This window comes from Rutidosis leptorrhynchoides, chromosome 10 (assembly GCF_046630445.1).
Source record: "Rutidosis leptorrhynchoides isolate AG116_Rl617_1_P2 chromosome 10, CSIRO_AGI_Rlap_v1, whole genome shotgun sequence".
Taxonomy (NCBI): domain Eukaryota; kingdom Viridiplantae; phylum Streptophyta; class Magnoliopsida; order Asterales; family Asteraceae; genus Rutidosis; species Rutidosis leptorrhynchoides.
Window position 1 is genome coordinate 262,093,128 of NC_092342.1, and position 18,394 is coordinate 262,111,521.

Consider the following 18,394-nt stretch of genomic DNA (forward strand, 5'->3'; position numbering starts at 1 on the left):
ATACTATAACCCCAAGAGCATAGTAGAAGTAAACAGATTTCTCTGGTGGTAAAAGAAAAAGAAGAATGACTGCATATATGGTCAATATAATAACAAGTATCAATACAGGATTGAGCATATTAACAAATCTTTTGGAAGTATGAATTTAGGAAGAAAGTATAGAAGTGGTGAAGATAATGAAACGGAAGAAGCTAATTTATAGCAAAATTTCCAAACACGTCAATCAAGGCAATTCACCGCATTTAATCAAAGAAATCTCAAACCGTGAATACCGGAGAATCAAATCTTATAGATTACGAAGATTTCCTTTAATCCATTGAATTCCGGAAATCAATCGTGACTACGTCAAAAGTTAAGGCGAACATTTAATTTTCTCATTCACTCTTTTACGATAGCTTCGTTTATACGCTTCCTATAATCGAATCATTTTATCCATATTATTAAATAGTGATAAAACTTTATTTTTCAACTCATATTCATCATTAAGATATTCTTGTTGTAAACAATGATGATCTCTATCAAATTTCATGAATATGATTTCACGAACTCCTCTCTGTCTTATCTGCCCCAATATTGTGGCATAAACGGTCAAGGTTTTAAATAAGCACAATATTATTCATAACATATTTCATGTATCTAATTTACTGAAATGACTTGTAAAACATCATCATTTTGAATGATCTCCGCATTAATAATAAAATGCACTTCGTAGAAGAACTTGTAGAAATTATGGTTTGTATGATTTTAATTCTTGAAACAGAACAATATTCTATCCGTTGGAATTCACGCAAGGCCCCGAGCATACCTGGGAACGTGAAAACCAAATAAAACGTAAATATCCTCGTCTATGTACGAACAACACCGATTAATGGCAACAACTAAATTTCGGGACGAAATTTCTTTTAACGGGTAGGTACTATAACAACCCTCATATTTCCATACCTGAATTGACTAATTTGACTATAGGGTTGTTATCCATACGTAATATATAATTAAATTTGACATTGATCAAATATTTATTTTTAGTCGACACTTTTTGTTAACTAAAGTTTACACTAATTATATAAAATAACTTTAGTTAATATTAATATTAATGCGTATTATATTTAAAACTATATGAAACATAATTATTAATTAAATGATAAGTTATTTTAATCATTATATATATATTTTTAGCTTATAAAAAAAGAGATTTTTTTTATAAATTAAATAATGAGCCCATGAATTTTGACTAAATATTTTCAAAAACAAAAACTTATTAAAAATATTTTTAAAATGTTTTTATTTTTTGTCAAAATTGGCACCTTTATTTTATTTATATTTTTTTCTTTTCACCAACCATTTTTTCCTATAAATACCCACTTTCATTTCATAAAAACTTGTATCAAATCTTTGGAAAAACTCTCTCACAAACTTGGGAAAGTACTTGAGGTATTTTCTATATTTTTTATCGAATTGCTTTTATTTTTTTGTATATTCTCTAAAAATTTGAATTTAATATATATAAATTATTTTTACATGTTATAATTAGTATTATAAGTATTATGATGTATAAAAATAATTTTGATAATTTATGGAATTTTATTTATAATTAAATACGAATTATGTAGTATTTAAACATAAAAATAATATAAAATTCGTAATAAAATATTAATCATTAATAAAAATAATTATAAATTTTTTTTGAGATTATTATACTTTTATAAACAAGCGAAAATTATAAAACTTAAATAAATGGGAAGATTAGTATTTAAAAATAATTTACTTTTGCATTATTCAAAACCGAGAGAAATAATAAAGAAAATACAAAATAAATACAAACGTGTATTAAAAATTTTTATATGATTATTAGCATCACTAGATACTTTAAAAAAATATAAAAATTAATTTTAAATTATTTTTCCTATTTACTTAATTATAGGCCGATTACAATGGTTAAATAATTAGAAAAAACTAAATAAATAATATTTTGATATAAAATTTGATTTAATAATTTTTATAACATTTTTACATTATATAGAACCTGTAAAAAATATAAAATTATTTATTTAGGTCGATTTAATATTTATTACCTAATTAAATTTGATTAATATAAACCGAGTATATATATAAAGAAAAGTGGGAAATAAATACAAAAACTTGATAAAATTATTTTTATAAAATATCCTACTGAATTGTATAATTAACTAAGTTTATAAAAATTATAAATATAATATTTAATGAATTAATATTCGAATTAACATATATTAGTATGATTTTCGATTAACATCAGTATATTACATATACTAAATTAATATTATTATTATAACTTACGGTTAATAACTAAGTATACTATATAATAAAGTATAATGCTTATAATGTAAGTTAATAACAATACATTATTAATAAACACTTATTTTATAACTATACTAATTTAATAATAATAACTTATAGTATATAATATAAGATAATCAAATTGTTAATACATTAATAAATATAATATAACATATATAATAACATATAAACTTAAAGTGAAGGTTAATCAAAGATAATGTACAATTCATGTGAACTTCATCGCTACTCACGGTCGTAAGTGAATGATGTCTAGGTTGCCATTTATGGGTAAGCTTATGGATCTCGAATGCCATGTCTTAGATTCTGGTCAAGAGTCCTGGGCCCCCGGTTACATCTGGTCATTCCTGACTTATTTGATAGCAACGAAGTTTGAGTAAAGTTATACAACGTCTTGCTAAAGATTAACCCAAACTTTCTAAAATTGGAAAATTACTATAAGTGGAAACTTTCCATAAATAGTAACCTTCCGAAAATGGAAATTCTTTAGTGAACCATTACTATCAATATAGTACTATATACTATTGTCTGTTAGACAATGTCTGATCATACGTTCTATCTCTAGGTTGAGATCTCGGTCACGTCCTTCCGTTCAATTCTTTCATGGAATACTCTTTTGTGCTACTAAGGTGATTTTCATAGCCCCACTTTTACTGTTTACTTAACTATTTATAACTTTTGGGGTGAGACACATGCTTGCTTTATAACTGTTTTACACTTAGACACAAGTACTAAATTGTTAACTATGCTGTCATGCTTTGATTCATGCTAAATCCCTACCGTAATATTGTTAATTGCTACATTTAAATGCAAACTTAATTATTGTGAGTAGGCCTATTGAGAGTAACGTCTCTAACCATTCAACCGTTGGTCTTTGGTTACATAATAATGATTCCACGACACTGACAGTACAAGGTGTCATAGGGTAAACTTGTTTAGTAGCGATATTACAAAATGCAGCAACACTTTTAGATTGATATTTCTATATCAATCAACTTTAAACTAAATCTTGTGGTCTAAAACTTTGGATATTATTTATAAACCTGTGAATTTCACTCAACCTTTTTGGTTGACACTTTAAGCATGTTTTGTCTCAGGTGATGATTGAGCTAGCTGTTTGCAACTTTGTGATGATAGATTTGATGCTTGCATGGAGTCCACATCGCATATTATATTTTAGTTCATAAACATTTATTTTACATTTTAATAATAATGTAAACATGTATTACTGCTTCCGCTGTTTTATTAACAAAGGTTTTATTTAAAAAGTCTCATATAGCTTCGTTCTCGTTTATACAACTGTGTTATGATATGATTGGTCACAATTACCCCTGGTCCATTTTGGGACAGATTGGTATCAGAGCAGTGCTGTTGTAGAGAACCAGGATTGCATTTTAAGTGTGCCTTATACAATTAGGTACCTTAACAATGTAGGACTACAACTTTCCTTGACTATAGTGCCTTTAATTGTTGCCTTTAATTGTTAAATGCTACACTATACTTTAGAAACTTTACTTATCTTAGAATGCCAAGTCAATTTAAGAACTCTGTTCACTTTCCTAAGTACTATTCAATTCCGTCACCACATTTAAATGCGACACCGTTCTCAACATTCCTATGTCATCTATCATAGTTTTGTGTATTACATATGTATTACATGAAATGTTATCCATGATTTTTGAAACTCCTATATTTGTTACTATTCATACTCAAACGTATATAACCTCCTTGTTATATCACGTACCTATATGCTTTATGCCTTTATGCATCGGTTTGTGAACCGAAAAATGTCATTGAGTTATCGAGAATCTCAAAGACATTATAATGTCATCACTACTCATATTCATTACTTTTAAATCTTTGATTTCTCGTTATTTTTTATCATTAAATTTTCTTGACGGATGGCGTCTACGAAACTCTAGAATAGAAGGGTTTGGATTATCGATTTAAAGGATCCTATAGCTCAAGCCCCTAGACCTGAATAGGCCATTACGAATTGAAAGTCTTTAATCGAAAGATTATCAGATTACATACTTATCATTTTATGATCTCGACACGTCATACTGCTATTATTGGAGTATAGACACATCATATCTTATTATATCTTATCATATCTATCTTAATAGACTTTGTCTAACACTTTTTCTAAATTTCCTCCGTAAATTACGGAAATCTTTTTGCTATATATACGTATATCAAGAAGACAAATATATCATTCAATATTCAACACTCATCTCATAACAAAAACCCTTATTCCGATCAGATAATATGGATTTCTCACTTGATTCCTCGAACTCCTCGAGCTCCAATGGCAGCGTAACCGGAATGAACCAACCAATTAGTCATCATTTATTTTGGATGAATTGGGGATGGGTTCGTAGTAAACTTAATCAATGGAGACAAGAAGAAGGTGATCCCTTCCACCAACCGAATTCACCTCTTGGTGAAGAACCTGAAGCACTTACTGGCGAACCCGTTCGAAACACTATTTTCACCCTCATTTCCAGGGTATCCAGTCACGAATATATAATATCTAAAATTCTAGATCTTATTCATCCACTTGTCCGAACCGCCAATCACCCCGGAATAATAGAAGAAGTCAATGAGCTTCGCGCTCGAGTGGTGGCTCTGGAGAATATGGTATGAAACCTACGAACACCAGCGGCAGCACCAGCAGCATAACCAGTACCATCAGCATCACCACTAACAGCATCAGCATCACCAACAACAACATCTGCATTTCACGCCTTAACATCACACTCAGTACCTCGGATATCAACATCATACGCCCCATAGATACCAAGGAATATTAGTAATAATGAGTTAAAATGTATTGACTCATTCTTCCTGAAGAATTATATATGTATACTTTATATATATATGGTTTGAAATAATAATAAATCTTTTCGTACTAAGCTATTACGTGTAAATCTTAACTAGTATGTACTACTTGGTTAATTCATATCACTAATATGCTACAATGTACATCCTTCGTTAATGACTTAATGATCGTTAATCACTGCTTCAGCACAATAAACTCTATTTCATAATAAATCAAGTGTATTATTCAAATACATGTCTGATTTTACACTTCCATTTTCGATGTACTCGAAACTTTTTAGAAAACATTATTCGTGTCTTGTGAATTTCACAAGAATTCCACGAGCACCAACATCATATACCGAGGTATATCAATAACAATGAACGATGAAGTATTGATTCATAACTCCATTAAAGAAATATTCCGCGACGATTATGTAATCTCTCAAGTTTTGAAGATTATTTATTCTTGTTCCAACCGCAAATCAAATGATTTTAATATTATATTAACTCATTAAATCTATATTATATTTTAAGAATACATATATGAACGTATATCTCCATAAAGATTGTAATTAAAGTTCTTTTGTATAAACTGTTAATTGTGAAAATATTTTAACGGGTAGGTAATACCCGGGAAATATTTATATCTCACATTAATATGTTGCATTGTACATTCTTCAATTCTGATTCAATAATCAGTAACTATACTACTTACGTTCACAAGATATATGTATCCGTTCACTAAAGAACAACCATTTTCGTACAAATTCAATTACATATTCTAATTTTGACATATCAGAATCCAAGTAAAGCTTTAGCAGGTGTTATCTTCCTAAAGATTACTAAATTCATATATATATTCATTCGTATTCTATGATGAATTATCACATCAAACCACCGAAATTATCGTTCATTTCTTTTGAAATCAACAACGCCTATTCATCAACCATTAGATCCGTTGACGATTACAATCAGCGTTTAATCATCTAAAAACGAAATTTCTTGAAACCATCTTGGATTGATAACCAATGATTCAAATATGGCTGCATTAAATGCAGAGGAAACAGCAAAATTGTAGATGGTCTCAATGGCCAAAAGTTTTATAATAAAGAATGGTACGTTGGAAAAGCTCAAAAGAAAATTTGGAACTGAAAAACGGATTGACCTAACCATGGAGGAGACCAAGGACAAATACAAGGACCAAACCCTATATTCAAAGAATCCAGGTAATTCTGGATCCGATGAATTCTTTAGAGAATATCTTGCTCCGAAGTCATGTTAAAAGCTTGCGGAAAATTTTTCTTCATCAACTTTCGAACTTAGAAATTCCAAAATATCATCATAAATATCCTCTATATTTATGATGATATCATCATAACGATTCTTGTCCGCAATTAATTATCTCTTTACGATATCTTTATCACATCATAAATGAAACTGTATTAGTTTCTATATTCTGTAAAATTCAAGTTTAAATTATGAATGATTTGAAGAAGTGTTGGGAATTGAAGCATGAGTTAGTATAATATAATGACGTCAGGCCAACGTGATTATAATACAGTAAGTCATGCTAAATTTTTATTGGAAGATGATGATTCATAGACTGTATAAATCACCATTCGCCATGTTACACGACTCTTACATTCTATTTAACCTCTAAACATATCAATAAAATATTTTTCTTGATGATTCGGTCTTTTCCGAATATTCTGGTAATTTGACAAATCAAATCGTGCTATTACCTATTCTTTCTACTTTATAAATTATGATCATTCGAAACTTCATACCTACGAGTTCTGGACCATTATTCGCTTGACTTGAAGTCAGGAAGAAGAAACAAAAGCATAAAGCTCCGACATATAAGGGAAAATATAAAGCCCGATAACGACTCTTAAACTACAAACCGTGTATATCAATGCGTATAGCAATATAAAGACACGGGAGAATTAAAAACACTATAACCCCAAGAGCATAGTAGAAATAAACAGATTCCTCTGGTGGTAAAAGAAAAAGAAGAATGACTGCATATATGGTCAATATAATAACAAGTATCAATACAGGATTGAGAATATTAACAAATCTTTTGGAAGTATGAATTTAGGAAGAAAGTATAGAAGTGGTGAAGATAATGAAACGGAAGAAGCTAATTTATAGCAAAATTTCCAAACACGTCAATCAAGGCAATTCACCGCATTTAATCAAAGAAATCTCAAAATTCCGTGAATACCGGAGAATCAAATCTTATAGATTACGAAGATTTCCTTTAATCCCTTGAATTCCGGAAATCAATCGTGACTACGTCAAAAGTTAAGGCGAACATTTAATTTTCTCATTCACTCTTTTACGATAACTTCGTTTATACGCTTCCTATAATCGAATCGTTTTATCCATATTATTAAATAGTGATAAAACTTTATTTTTCAACTCATATTCATCATTAAGATATTCTTGTTGTAAACAATGATGATCTCTATCAAATTTCATGAATATGATTTCACGAACTCCTCTCTGTCTTATCTGCCCCAATATTGTGGCATAAACGCTCAAGGTTTTAAATGAGCACAATATTATTCATAACATATTTCATGTATCTAATTTACTGAAATGACTTGTAAAACATCATCATTTTGAATGATCTTCGCATTAATAATAAAATGCACTTCGTAGAAGAACTTGTAGAAATTATGGTTTGTATGATTTTAATTCTTGAAACAGAACAATATTCTATCCGTTGGAATTCACGCAAGGCCCCGAGCATACCTGGGAATGTGAAAACCAAATAAAACGTAAATATCCTCGTCTATGTACGAACAACACCGATTAATGGCAACAACTAAATTTCGGGACGAAATTTCTTTTAACGGGTAGGTACTATAACAACCCTCATATTTCTATACCTGAATTGACTAATTTGACTATAGGGTTGTTATCCATACGTAATATATAATTAAATTTGACATTGATCAAATATTTATTTTTAGTCGACACTTTTTGTTAACTAAAGTTTACACTAATTATATAAAATAACATTAGTTAATATTAATATTAATGCGTATTATATTTAAAACTATATGAAACATAATTATTAATTAAATGATAAGTTATTTTAATCATTATATATATATTTTTAGCTTATAAAAAAAAGAAATTTTTTTTTATAAATTAAATAATGAGCCCATGAATTTTGACTAAATATTTTCAAAAAGAAAAACTTATTAAAAATATTTTTAACATGTTTTTATTTTTTTGTCAAAATTGGCACCTTTATTTTATTTATATTTTTTTCTTTTCACCAACCATTTTTTCCTATAAATACCCACTTTCATTTCATAAAAACTTGTATCAAATCTTTGGAAAAACTCTCTCACAAACTTGAGAAAGTACTTGAGGTATTTTCTATATTTTTATCGAATTACTTTTATTTTTTTGTATATTCTCTAAAAATTTGAATTTAATATATATAAATTATTTTTACATGTTATAATTAGTATTATAAGTATTATGATGTATAAAAATAATTTTTATAATTTATGGAATATTATTTATAATTAAATACGAATTATGTAGTATTTAAACATAAAAACAATATAAAATTCGTAATAAAATATTAAACAGTAATAAAAATAATTATAATTTTTTTTTGAGATTATTATACTTTTATAAACAAGCAAAAATTATAAAACTTAAATAAATGGGAAGATTAGTATTTAAAAAGAATTTACTTTTGCATTATTTTAAACTGAGAGAAATAATAAAGAAAATACAAAATAAATACAAATGTGTATTAAATATTTTTATAAAATTTTTATATGATTAGTAGCATCACTAGATACTTTAAAAAAATATAAAAATTAATTTTAAATTATTTTTCTTATTTATTTAATTATAGGCCGATTACAATGGTTAAATAATTAGAAAACATTAAATAAATAATATTTTTATATAAAATTTGATTTAATAATTTTTATATATAATTTTTACATAATATAGAACCTGTAAAAAATATAAAATTATTTATTTAGGTCGATTTAATATTTATTACCTAATTAAATTTGATTAATATAAACCGAGTATATATATAAAGAAAAGTGGGAAATAAATACAAAAACTTGATAAAATTATTTTTATAAAATATCCTACTGAATTGTATATTTAACTAAGTTTATAAAATTATAAATATAATATTTAATGAATTAATATTTGAATTAACATATATTAGTATTATTTTCGATTAACATAAGTATATTACATATACTAAATTAATATTATTATTATTATAACTTACGGTTAATAACTAAGTATACTATATAATAAAGTATAATGCTTATAATGTAAGTTAATAATAATACATTATTAATAAACACTTATTTTATAACTATACTAATTTAATAATAATAACTTATAGTATATAATATAAGATAATCAAATTGTTAATACATTAATAAATATAATATAACATATATAATAACATATAAACCTAAAGTGAAGGTTAATCAAAGATAATGTACAATTCATGTGAACTTCATCGCTACTCACGGTCGTAAGTGAATGATGTCTAGGTTGCCATTTATGGGTAAGCTTGTGGATCTCGAATGCCATGACTTAGATTCTGGTCAAGAGTCCTGGGCCCCCGGTTACATCTGGTCATTCCTGACTTATTTGTTAGCAACGAAGTTTGAGTAAAGTTATACAACGTCTTGGTAAAGATTAACCCGAACTTTCTAAAATTGAAAAATTACTATAAGTGGAAACTTTCCATAAATAGTAACCTTCCGAAAATGAAAATTCTTTAGTGAACCATTACTATCGATATAGTACTATATACTATTGTCTGTTAGGCAATGTCTGATCATACATTCTATCTCTAGGTTGAGATCTCGGTCACGTCCTTCCGTTCAATTCTTTCATGGAATACTCTTTTGTGCTACTAAGGTGATTTTCATAACCCCACTTTTACTGTTTACTTAACTATTTATAACTTTTGGGGTGAGACACATGCTTGCTTTATAACTGTTTTACACTTAGACACAAGTACTAAATTGTTAACTATGTTGTCATGCTTTGATTCATGCTAAATCCCTACCGTAATATCGTTAATTGCTACGTTTAAATGCAAACTTAATTATTGTGAGTAGGCCTATTGAGAGTAACGTCTCTAACCATTCGGCCGTTGGTCTTTGGTTACATAATAATGATTCCACGACACTGACAGTACAAGGTGTCATAGGGTAAACTTGTTTAGTAGCGATATTACAAAATGCAGCAACACTTTTAGATTGATATTTCTATATCAATCAACTTTAAACTAAATCTTGTGGTCTAAAACTTTGGATATTATTTATAAACCTGTGAATTTCACTCAACCTTTTTGGTTGACACTTTAAGCATGTTTTGTCTCAGGTGATGATTGAGCTAGCTGTTTGTAACTTTGTGATGATAGATTTGATGCTTGCATGGAGTCCACATCGCATATTATATTTTAGTTCATAAAAATTTATTTTACGTTTTAATAATAATGTAAACATGTATTACTGCTTCCGCTGTTTTGTTAACAAAGGTTTTATTTAAAAAGTCTCATATAGAGTCGTTCTCGTTTATACAACTGTGTTATGATATGATTGGTCACAATTACCCCTGGTCCATTTTGGGGGGTGTGACATATGATGAGGTAGCTTGTCATATATTTCCATTGGTGCTGCAGAAAACGGCAAGGGAATGGTTTGCTAGCTTGCAGCCAAGAAGCATCACCAATTATTTGGACCTCCGTGCAAAGTTTGTTATGCAGTATCAAAACCTTCGAAGCTGTACTTTGACACATCTTGATGCACATGAGATCACAATGCATCACAATGAATCCTTGAGTAATTTCATGAAGCGATACACACTTGAAGCACAGAAGCCTGATTGTCCAGAATCTCAGCTAGTATCTGGTTTTATTTTTTGTCTGGATCGTTTAGTGCACTTGTTCATGCGTTAAGGTATGACTTGCCAAAAACTCTACATCAGGCGTTGGAAGTTGCACAGAAGCATGTTCGAGCCGGTGAGCGGGGGATGAATAAGTTTGACGGCAGCAGCAGTAGCAAACCGTACAACGAAGGGAGGTACTTTGACAAAAATCAGAGGAGGAATGACAGTTCCAATGGCGGATGGAGAGGCAACAATCATCCCAATGATTTTCATCACAATAGAAGGCCAATAGAGAGGCATCCGTTGATAATGGCGCTGACTAAAACTCCAAAAAAGATTCTTTTCACCGAACCAATCCGGACCACTTTCAATCCGCCGGCACCTATGGAGGAAAAAGAAGGTCCAAAAGGTGAACTATGGTGTGACTTTCATGAAGCATGGGGTCATGATACAGATAATTGCAAATCCTTGATGAGAGAGATCATCGCAAAGATCAAAGCAGGAGAGTTAAACCACTTGTTGCCAGGCAAACAATACAGGAGGAATGATCCTCGCAGGAAATTTGGATGGCAAAAGAATGATGGTGGAAGAGGTCGTCGAGGAGATAACAGAAGAAGGGAAGAGCATGGCGGAGGAGATAACAGAAACCAGTACGGAAACCGGATCACGGAGCATGAGTCAACTCCAGACGTTGTAATCAAAATGGTGTGGTTGAATGGAAGTCACTATGAGGATTGTGAGCAGTCGGATAATAATGTTGATAGCTGGAGATATGCTTCAATTATTTTTCAACCAATTCAAAATTGGGCTTTGTCCATTCAGCCAGTGGTCATTTCAGCAGAAATTGCAAACAAGTTCATCAGCCATATTTACACAGATACAGGCAGTGAGGCTGACATCATTTATTGGCATTATTTCAAGGCTTTTCCAAGGCATGTGCAGGTAAGAGCTAGGCGGATGAGTTTGAAGGTTTCAGGGCTAACAGGAGCGCCAATGAATGCAATGGGAAGAGTTCGTTTGGAGGTCGTTTTGGGAACATTTCCACTATTGAGAACCGAAACAATCAATTTCACTATTCTAGATGGAAACTCTCGATTTAATGTCCTTTTTGGACGGGCAACGTTAGCTAAATTTGGAGCGATAACATCAACGGCTCATGCAGAGATTAGATTCCCAACTCTGAATGGAGTAGCCGTCATACACTCACAGTATGTGGCACCGACAAGGGAACGATCCACATTTGCAAGCTCACCAGAAGGCAATATGAATTCGAGGAGGCTTAATTGGTTGTTCAGTAAGGATGAGGTTCAGGAGTTCTTTATAGCATGATCATGTGTTCAGGCCGGACAGCGGTAGGCACTTGGCGTTTGAAGAAGCAAGTTCCAGCATTTTCTCAAGAACAAAATTTATCATTTTAATAAGAGCAGTTTGTTAGCATTTCTGAAGAACAAAATTTATCAATTTACTGTAGACCATTGTGGTCATCTTTACAGTGCATATGTTTTCAATTGCATACACTAAATGTTCATGATGTACTAATTAGGCTTGATCCACCTAAATTCTTCATCAATTGTTTATGTATTGCACAGTACTGATCAATAAAATTTTATATTTTTTTTTCTTATGCAAAGTGCTGCCTGTGACAAATGTAAAACATTACATTTATATCCTGCCCTCAGAAGGAGAGTATTTTTATACCTCCGATGGCGGAAGCTTTTGTGCCGGCCAGCAAAGGTACAAGGGATCGGCTAGAAAACGTTAAAGTTTTACTAGAACGCACCGAGGCAAAATACAAAATTCAGATACTTGTCATGACAAACATTATAAAAACTTATTTCACAGAACGAAGGAAGTTTATATTTTATGAAGGACAAATATATTCACAATTCTTCCTCATATATTTTATGACGGAAGGCGTATGACGGACAAGTCACTAAATCATAACTAATATTTATGTAATATTTCAAAAATTCTTCCTCATATACTTTATGATGGAAGGCGTACGGCGAAAAGTTATTTTATAATCACTCTTCAAACACACTTCATAACTATTTCCCATCACTCTGATGACGGAAAGCGTATAACAGACTACAAATGTCCTACTGAAAATTTGAAGGCATAGTGTTTACAAAATGAATTTTTTGATATGCTGCTCATTTAACTAAAGTTAACAATGCAAGACACCCAAAAGTGAATTATCTTAAACACTTTTCAAAACGCTTTGTTCAGTTGTACAATATACAATTGTACAACAAATTTTATGATATGCTTCGTGCATAGCAGATGGGTTATAAACAACAAACATTAAAGTATTTGGTGCAAGCATACAAACAAGTATAATCACTACAATGAGCATATGTTTATGGCATTCAAATTATCAACATTTATTACCAACGATTGTTCATCAAATAATTGCAAGTTTATGAAAATTGAACATTAAGTACATCCTGAGCAGATGACTCCTCTCAGCTACACACTTCATCATAGACATCTATTTTCAGATTAATCAATCTGTCTTTGGCTTCATCAACCTTCTCCATGGTTCCAGGACGCATAAGGTCGGTAATAGCAGCAGGAAGTGTCTGGTTTGGAGCAAAGCGTTTGGTAATTTTGTTTGTAACATCAGAAATGAAATGAGTGCGAACAGCTTCAACATAATCATTGTAGGGATTTCCCACAAGATTAGATCCAAGCACCTTCGCTATCACACCTGGTATCCCCTTTTTAAGCTTAGCAAAATTACTCTCAGCCTTCTCCGCCCTCTGGAGAAGCTCAGCAGATTTCTCCCTCTCTGCACTCAACTCCTTTTCTAGCTCACTCACCTTCAGCTGCTCCTCCTCAAATTTTTTATTTTCAGTATTCACCAATCTGTCCTTCTCCTCTTGCAGAGCAACAGCAGTATCTTGAGCAATTTTCAGCTCAGCCTCTCTTGCCATCAATATATTCTGAGCATCAGTCAAGGCACGTTCGGCATCAATTGCTTTTTTGCGAGCATTTGCACCTTGAGCAATCTCAGCATAGGCAAAGGCAAGTATGGACTCCTGTTACTTCTGCAGTTGCAGCACAGAATCCAGATGGTTGGTCAGCAATACATGAGCTGCAGCAGTTGATTCCCTGAGCTGCTCAGAGCGGAGAGCGGTGAACTGGGGTTTTAGCTCAGGGATAGCATAACCCTGTAGAAGAAAAATTTTATGGATAATTTCAAGCAACTCACATAAATAAATTGGAAGCATATACGTGCAGAAAGTTTTATTATTCATACCTGAAGAACAGTTGAAAATTCTTTGTCCTTAGTAGCTGGATTTTGAATGATCGCCTGCAATGTCCTCACATGAGCAGGAAGAGACGGCTCTTGAGCATTGGACGATGTGACAGCAGGGTTAGTGGCACTAGGAAGAGGAGAATGATAAGCAGAGTCACCTTCCGGCCTCTCTTCATGGAATTCAGATTCCTCAAATAGAGTAAAGTTTAGGTCAGGAGTTTTCAGACCCTTATCTCCTTCACCTTCAAGGTTCTCCTCCGGCCTCTGCTCACCGACTTCCGTAGCCTTCCCTTGGCTATCATCAGACTCTGCTAAAATTACTAACAGAAATAAATTAGCATTATGAACAAATATAACAGTTATAAGCAAAGACATGTGCATTATCAAGAAAGAGCAGAATCGACATACTTCTTCTGCATTTCTGTTTTTGGCTCTCCTCTGTACTTTTTGCCCTCTTAGAGCCTATGCTCTTCTTTCTTGTCTTTTGGGTTGGAGGAGGAGTGGGGTTTGTTTCGCCCGTGATGTCAACCGAGCCTGATGTCTGCTGCTCGGCGGTGGTTGTGTCATCCGCTGTCCGCTCAGTGTCTGTCTGTTCAGACCCGGACTCACTGTCAGAGCTGCTAACAACGATTTCTTCACCCTTTTCAGCAGCAGCAGCATCAGCAGCTTTAGCCTCAGCTGCAGCTCTCTCTGCCTCTAGCTCTTCAGCAGTTTTGTCACGAGCAGTGACCTCCACTTCATCCTCCAGATCGAGGGATAAGAGAGCAGTGCAAACTTGCATCTCGGAGTTGGCTGCAAAAATTAAACATAAACAGCAATATAAGCAAACATGACAAACAATAGACACACATTTATATATAATAGGATGATCATATCACATCCTACCCTGGTTTTTCTCACAGAGTACTGGCACAGAAGTGCTCGACCATTCTTGACTCACTTTGCACAGCACAAGAATTCCATCACACCTCTCGTATGATCTGGGAGGAAGGTGGAGCTCTTTCAACTTATTTACTATCCGCTGCTCTGCGGCAGAAATATTAACACCCTTTCCTACACCAGCATCATTAGCACCCCATTCCCAGACAACGGAGTACTCCTCCGAAATAACAGTCTCATCAACAAAGAAAAATGGACTTTTCCAGTCCTTCAAGTTTGATACTCTATTTGTACCAACAAAATGAGTATTTCGTTTACTATCAATAGTAAGCCAGCAGTCACTAATTGTGTGAATTCTAAACAACGAGATAAAAACTTTAATGCGAGACTTTATATTAGTAGCATTGCAGTACATTTCAAAAAGGATGATTTTTTGAAGGCCATGGAGATGCATTTGACTAAGACAGGCCTTATAATATCTAAGAAGGCGAAGGAGAAAGTTAGTAAGGGAAACACGGAGGTTTCCGTGGGTAATTTGTAAGGCGTATAAAGTAATTTTTCCATCAGGAGGGTTGTCAGCAGTTTGTTTGTTGGTAGGAAGAACAGGGTTGTATTGATTAAGATGGCGGAAGGCAATCTTTAAACCATCTAAGTATTCACTTGTCAGTGATGAAGCCATCGTGCTAACTTCTGGAATGTCAGCGGTATTTGACGAAGAAGGCTTTGCGTGTTCTTGGCCAGTACTCGGAGTAGAAGCCACGATAATACAGTAAAAAGATATCAACAAGAAGAAAATAGCAGAAGGATGAAGTATAACTGACCTTGGAAGATGCTAAACCTTAAAAAGTTAAAAATTGAAGAATGCGATGAAGATTTGGGGAGAAATATGCTTTTCAGATCTTGGCAAAGGTAAAAAAGTGAAGGTAAAAGGGTTATGATGGTTTATATAGGAGTTCATCGATGCAATTTTTATGGCCACGATTGAGACACGTGTACGGGTGAGTTTAAACGTGGGGTACGAAATAACACTTTTACAGCTGGAGGCGCGTGAAGGATCTCAACCGTGCAAAATTAATCATAACAGCGTCAGTAAAATTCAGCTGCATTTAATGCCTGTATGCAAATGGGCAATGAGCAGGCTAGTTTGGCATGCATTATCAAAAGTTTAATAACTTAAACATTTTTCAAATGCTTAAGTCATTAAATTGGGGGGACTTAATGGTGTATCCTATCGTATACATGCATAAAAGGCGTAATGGTTGCATAAAAGTAGCATCAGGAAGGCTGGAAACAACAGTTTTGTGGAGTTATCTGTCCAGCATTCTCCGCTGTACAGGCTGCTCCGTCGTGCGTAAGCCCTTAAGGCCGCCTAGCGTGTAAGCCCTGGCCGAAGAATGCCACCTTCAGCATAAATTTCGAATCACGAATAACAGAACGTATCATCATCTGACACGTGTCCCCGAGCAATCTGGTGGATCTGACACTATAAATAGACCCCTTGGGTCGTCATTTTACAGAGTTCAGATATTCTGACAACTTTGAGAGCTGAGACTTCACTTCTCTCTCTCTCTCTCTACTTTCTCTCACTAGAAGTCATCCGGCTAGCACTTTTACGCTCTACGGACGACAGATTGATTAAGCCACCCCACAAGTTTCTACACTTGTGAACCGGGTCTGCAGGGATTATTTCCCAAGGGTAAATATCAATCAGCAACACTCCGCCCTCCTAAAGCTAGATAACTTCTAGTATTGTGTTGACACACTAAGTCTTACCTCATAAGGAAATAGGTGTTAACAGTACGTATTCATCATCATCTTCAACATATAGATGTCGTGATTGTATGACCAGAATCAGGAAATAAGCAACTAGAATAGGTTCGAACATCACAATCAACACAGACTTCACATTATCAAGATAGTGCGTATGTTAATCATGGATCTTGTCAATTCATGGGGTCAGTTACTTTATCAATTGTTTATGTTACAGCACGATATCTTTTCTATATTAATAATCATACAAATGTTCCACTATCGAAAAGGTTTGGCAAGTGGGTAACACTTTGTAACTTTCGGCCCAAAAGTAGAAGGCACCATCATTTATAAACGTGCAAGAACATTCAGATTTGAGCAAATAAAAGAAAAAGAAAGGTTTCTAGTTTCTGGGTTTCAATGGCAACACTACGTTTAATATCATCATGCTTATAGCAACAGTCGGCTGGGCAGAAAAAAAAATAAAGGAATTGTGTAGCAGCAGTAAGTTAGGTTCGAACAAAGCAGAAAACAGACAGGTATGGTAGCGGTTGTGGTTGCGTTTTGGCTGAGAGAGATAAAGAGAAACGTGGTGTTCATGGGCGTAAGGATAGCAGGTGGTGATCGGTTTTCATGAAACAGAAAATGGAGATGAGAGAGAGTAAGAGGGAGAGAAGAAGATGAGAGAATGGTGGTGTTTTTGATTTGTGAAGGTGGTTCAATGGTAACCAATTTTGGTTTATAGTTGCAGTGGATATCGTTCAAGTGATTGTTGTGTTGGTGATCGTTGGCATAAAAACAGAAACAATGATTCGTTAGTGAGTTTCATTAAAGCAGGTGGTGATTTGTATAGGGTTACGGTTATGTCAATAGAAGAGAGATTGAGGAAAATCGAATATCTTTTCTCAATATTATGAATTTGATCGCTTGCTTTACAAAGAAGAATGGATAGACTGGATATTCGAGTAGAAGAAGAAGTCAGGAGAATAAAAATAAAAAAATAGATAGTGATCTCAAAGTGAATTTGTTTATTAATGTGAGTTGATTTCAATTTGTACCTAGTTTAGAGACATAAATCAATTATCCAAACAGTTTGATAGTTATGTGTAACTGATTACAATCATCAATCTGATTTCGATATATACAAAATCAGACAAGAATAAGAATCAAATAAAACTTGATAGTGATACACAGCGGATTCAATTATATAATAGCTGTCATATTGTTTTTAATAATAAATAAATATAATTAATATATATAATTAATAATTATTTTAGTAATTATAATAATAATACTGATTAATAATAATTATATTAATAATAATAATAATAATAAATAATAATAATAATAATAATAATAATAATAAAGATAATAATAATGTGATAATAACAACGAGGATAATAATAAATGTAGTAAAAATGATAATAATACTAATTTGGATTA